The following is a 6,000-nucleotide window of genomic DNA, read 5'->3' on the forward strand; positions in this document are numbered from 1 at the left end:
CACCTTGGGGGAGAATGTATCAGCTGCCAGAGGCAAGTGTACTAAAATCAGTTGAGCAGGGCTGGTGAGATGGCTCAGTGGGGAAAGTGCTTTCTGTGCAAGCCTGACAATATGAGTTTGACCCTCAGATCCCATGGTGGAAGAAGAAACCAACTCCTGAAAGTTGTTCTCCAACCTCCATGTGTGGCTGTGGCATGTGTTTGCCAGTCTCAGGTATAGTATGCACAGTAAATACAATTTAAAAATTTAAAGACATCCAAGACAGGATTGCCTGGCTCAGTTCTCATTTCCTGTAAGCAACTGACTCCATAAAAAATTAACTTTGTTGGGCCAGCAAGAGAGCTCAGCGGATAAGGGCACTTGCTGTCATGGCTGATGACCTGAGTTCAATCCCTGGGACCTACATGGTGGCAGAAAGAGACTTGACTCCTATCAATTGTTCTCTTGACTTCCATATGCGCGCGCGCACACACACACACACACACACACACACACACACACACACACAAATTAAATAAATGTGATAAAATTTATTTTTTAAATATTATTTTTATTTTATGTGTATGAGTGTATTGCCTGCATGTATGTGAGTGCACCCATGTCCTGCAATGCTGCGGAGGTCAGAAGAGGGCTTCGGATTCCCCTGGAACTGGAGTTAGGATGGTTTGTAGCCGCCATATGGGTGCTGGGAATCAAACCTGGGTCCTCTGCAAGAGCAGTCAGTGCTCTTAACCACTGAACCATCTCTCCAGCCCCAATATTTTTAATTTTTATTCATTTTATTTTGTGCATTTTGCCTTCACGTACGTAAGTGCAGTATATGCATGCAGTGCCTGTGAAGGCCAGAAGAAGATGCTGGATCACCTGGAACTGGTGTTTCAGACAGTTGTTAGCTGCATGTGGGTACTGGGAACTGAACCTTGGTCCTCTGCAAGAGCAGTAAGTACTTTTAACCACTGAGCTATCTCTTCAGCCCTGTGATTTTAATTTTTTTTAAGATTGGATTTAAATTAAAAAACAACAACAACAACAAAAACAGCTGGGCGTGGTGGTGCATGCCTGTAGTCCCAGCACTTGGGAGGCAGAGGCAGGCGGATCTCTTTGAGTTCAAGGCCAGCCTGGTCTACATAGTGAGTTCCAGGACAGCTGGGGCTACAGGGAGACCCTGCTTCAAAAAGACAGGAAAAAAAAAACCAACCCCCTCCAAAACAAAACAAAACAAAACAAAACAACAACAACAACAAAAACCAACAACAGCAATCAACTTTGGGGCCAAGCATGGTGGCACATGCCTTTAATCACAGCACTCAGGAGTCAGAGGAAAGAGGAGCTCTGTGAGATGGCTAGCCTGGCCTACACAGTGAGTTCTATCTGGGATAACAGGGAGAGACCCTATCTCAAAAACAAAACAAGCCAGGCGTGGTGACGCACACCTTTAATCCCAGCACTTGGGAGGCAGAGGCAGGCAGATCTCTGGGAATTTGAGGCCAGTCTGGTCTCCATAGTGAATCCAGGCCAGCTGGGGCTACAGGGAGACTCTGTCTCAAAAAGACTAAAAAAACCCCAAACCAAAATAAAAAAAAAAAAAATCAAAATACCACCACCAAAAAACCAACTTTGCAATGTTTACATAGGAGAAAAGGTCCTGCCTGTTGGAAACGATGACCCACTGAGAAAGCACCTGCTTTCTACTGATGGCCTCTGACCCTCCCAGCAGCTTGGGCAGAGTTATGGTTTACTCTCGAGAGGTCGCTGTCCTTTAAGGCAAAACAATATTTGAAAGCTCCCTGCAGGAAAATGACTTCTTTCAAAACACCTTATGGGCCTTAGGCTCACAATGAAACACTGAAGAGCGGACCTTCTGACAGACATCAGCACAGCCACATTAATGGCTGATGTTTAGCATCTTCTGTCTTAGAAACCCAAGGTCATGCAGAAAAAGTGTGGCTGGACAGGATGGTGCATGCCTGTAATCTTACCACTCTGGAGGAATTGGCAAGATTAGGAATTCAAGGTCATTTTGGCTACACAATGAGGTGAAGGCTAGCCTTGGCTACATGAGAACCTGTTGCTAGAACAACAAAACTACTCTGACATTCAGGACCTGTAAAACATGTTTTAAAGCATACTGTAAAAATACAAATAGAGCTGGGGTAGTGATGCACATCTTTAATCCCAGCGCTTGGGAGGCAGAGGCAAGTGGATCTCTATGCAGTCCAGGACAGCTTGGGTTACAAAATTAGACTGTTTCAAAAAAAAGAAAAAAGAAAGAATGGACCCTTACAGCAAATACAGAAACATCAAAAACCTAATCATAAGGCCAAAGAGGATGTTATATATCTCAACAACAAATTTTTCTTTTTGATGGGGGTAAAGTTGAGACAGGGTCTCATACTGTTGCCTAGGCTAGCCTGGAACTCACTAGGTAGCCCAGGCTGGCTTCAAACTCACTATATAGCAAAGGTTGACCTTGAACTCTTGATCTTCCTTGCCTCCATCTGCTAAGCATTCTATCACAAGGATGTGCCAGGGCACCCAACTTCTAACAACAATTAAGAACAGAAATCCAGGCTGGGCATGGTGGTGCAAGCCTTTAATCCAGGTACAGGTATAGGCAGGCAGAGCTCTATGATCCGGTCTCAGAAAGACCAAAACTAAAAACTAAAATAGTTGATATGGCTAAGCACACACTTGTAATTTTTTTTTTTTTTTTGGTCTTTTTGAGACAGGGTCTCCCTGTGCCCCAGCTGTCCTGGAACTCACTATGTAGACCAGGCTGGCCTTGAACTCACAGAGATCCACCTGCCTCCGCCTCCCTGATGCAAGGATTAAAGGCGTGCGCCACCACGCCCTGCTCACACCTACAATCTTGGTGCTGTCAGGGTGGAGACAGGAGGATCACTGGGGCTTACTGGCCATCAGCACTGGTTCAGTGAGAAACCCTATCTCAAAAGAATAAGGCAGACTGCAAGACGGTCCAGCTGTAAGGGCACTTGTTGCCAAGCCTAAGGGCATGAGCTCAATCCCCAGAACCCATATGATAGAAGAAAAGAACCTACTCCTAGAGGTTGTCCTCTGACCTCCACACAAGCACTGTGGCATGAAGGTACCACTTCCCAAACAATAAGTACATGGAATATGTATGTAAGATATAAAAAAGGAGTAAGGCAGGCCAGGTGTGATGGCGCAGGAACTTAATCCTGCAGACAGGCGGATCTCTGTGAGTTCAAGGCCAGCCTGGTCTACAAAGGGAGTTCCAGGTCAGCTGGGACTACAGGAACACCCTGTCTCAAAAAGACCAAAAAAACGGGCAGAGAGCAATAGCGCAGAACATATCTGATGTCCTCCTTTGGTCTCTACACAGGTACATAGGCAAGCACCATGTGCTCTCTCGGGCGGGGCGGGGGGGAGTCCAGAGAATTAGAGACAAGGAAGGAAAGTTTGAAACAGAGTCCATACTATAGGAAGGCAGAAAGGGGGGTTCTACCAGCCAGATCTGGGAACACACAGTACAAAACGGCAACCCACAGGCCCACACTAAAATACACATATGAGGGACTGGCAAGAAGGACCAGTAAGTAATGGCACCTGGTCACACAAGCCTAACAACCTGAATTCAATCCCAAGAATCCATGTGTTCTAGTTTATTTTCTCTTACTGTGATAAACACTATGAACAAGCAACTTGAGGAAGACGGGGTTTGTTTGGCTTATAGGTTATAGTCCATCATCAAAGAAGTCAGGGCAGGAACTCAAAGCAGGATCCTGGAGGCAGGAGCTGAAGCAGAGACCATGGAGGAACACTGTTCACTGGCTTGCTTCCTTTGGCCTGCTCAGCCACTTTTCTACTACAGCCCAGCCCCAGCTGCCTAGGAATGGCATGAATTAACAATCAAGAAAATGCCCACAGATATGGTCACAGCCAATCTGATGGAGGAAATTCCTCAACTGAGGTACCTTCTTCCCAGGTGACTCAAGTTTTGTGAACTTGACAAAACTAACCAAATTAACCAGTACACCATGTACGACTGGAAGGATGCCATAGTTGTTCTCTGACCTGCACATGAGTGCCCTGGCCTCCTGTCTCATACACACAGCATACATACTCACAAAATAATAATAGTTTTTTTTGGTCTTTTTGAGACAGGGTCTCTCTGTAGCCCCAGCTGTCCTGGAACTCGCTATGTAGACCAGGCTGGCCTCCAACTCAAAGAAATCTGCCAGCCTCTGCCTCCTGAGTGCTGGGATTAAAGGTGTGCGCCACCACGCCTGACCAATAATAGAGTTTTTTAAAGATATACATATGAATATAGGACTAGGGAAAGCCTATAGTTTGGTGGTACAACACTTACCTAGTTTGTTTTTTGTCTTTTTGAGACCAGGTCTCCCTATAGCTCCACTTGGCCTGGAACTCACTATGTAGAAGAGGCTGGACTTGAATTCACAGAGATCAACCTGCCTCCCAAGTGCTGGGATTAAAGGTGTGAGCCACTATGCAACACTTACCTAATGTAAGCCTCTAACCTCCCGCCTTGTTACAACAGATCAAAAACTAAGTACAGAAATAATAGACTTAGGAAACCACTGACTGATGCTAAAATCAATGACGCTGATTAAAGGCTGAATCAGTAAGAGAGTATTTCCTTAGTCCTCGAGTCTCCCTACAAACTTATCTAACAAGGGAAAGAGCAACTTCACAGTATAGACAGCTAGCAACAAGCAACCAGAAGAAAGGACCAATACAAACACATCAGCACTGACCTGGGGATACAGAGGAAGGATCTGCACCTTCAGATTCCCAGGGAGAATGCACCAACCAGGTCCAACTCAGAGGAGCACCAGCCAAACCACATCTGAGAGACATTCAAACGGCCTAATTCAAACAAAGATTAGAAATATCCAGGCCAACAGACAGGCAATAAACAAGGCAATGCATGACTCTGGGTTGGATCCTACAAATAGAGAGCAGCAAGAAGGGACAGAACTGGCACCATACGAAGATGGACGATGGATCAAGTATCATTATGGCCTCAATCATGACTTTTCTGATTTAGAAGGCAATACAGTTTTCAGGGAAATGTCCTTATTCTTAGGAAATAAACACCAAGAAAATTTAGCGTTTAAGGGAGAAAGACACACAATGTCTCAATTTTTTCCTTCAGTAAGTTAGGAAATAAATGTACATGCATACATGTGTGTATAAGTACATGTATACAAAATATATAAAGAATGCCAAAAAGATAGCAAAAAAACCCAAATAATTTTCTCATGAGTGTGTATGTAAAAATCTTCAGCAGGAGGCTGACAATATGGCTCAGTCAATAAAAATGCTTGTCACCAAGCCTGATAGTGTGAGTTCAATCCCCAGGACCCACATGGTAGGAGGAGAAAATGGACTCCCACAATTTGTCCTTTGACTTTCACATGCATGCTGTTACACACACATGCCCCCACACACATACAAAAAACCAAAAATATAATAAAAAATTTAAAAAATTTTCAACAGGGGCTGGAGAGATGGCTCAGCGGTTAAGAACACTGACTGTTCTTGCAGAAGACCTGGGTTCGATTCCCAGCACCCACATGGTAGCTAACAACTGTCTGTAACTCCAGTTCCAGGGGATCTGATGGCCTCTTCTGTCCTCCAAGAGCATTGCGACATGGGTGCACTTGCATACATGCAGGCAAGACACTCATACACATAAAAATAATAAAATATTTTAAAAAATAAAAAATCTTCAAAATGATAGCAAACTGAATCCAACAATATGTAAAAATGATGATATACCATGATCAAATGGAATACACCCTGTGAATGCAAGGTTGGCTTAACATTTGAAAACTACTTGTCCTAGTTTGTTCTTCATTGCTGTGACAAAACACTCTGACCACTACTAACTTGGGGAGAAAAGGGTTTATTTATCTTACATCTCCCGGGTCACAGTTTATCAGGGAGCCCAAGGTAGGAACTCAGGGCAGGAACCTGGAGGCAGGAGCTGGA

General features: G+C 44.5%; 1 protein-coding gene across 1 annotated transcript in view; it reads right to left on the minus strand.

Moving 5' to 3' along the window:
• Positions 1-6,000, minus strand: part of Mroh1 (maestro heat like repeat family member 1) — an 85,463-nt gene that overhangs the window by 24,988 nt on the left and 54,475 nt on the right. The gene's annotated exons all lie outside the window — the stretch shown is intronic.

The sequence above is a fragment of the Nannospalax galili genome, unplaced genomic scaffold, assembly GCF_000622305.1.
Source record: "Nannospalax galili isolate Female #2095 unplaced genomic scaffold, S.galili_v1.0 scaffold717, whole genome shotgun sequence".
NCBI lineage: Eukaryota > Metazoa > Chordata > Mammalia > Rodentia > Spalacidae > Nannospalax > Nannospalax galili.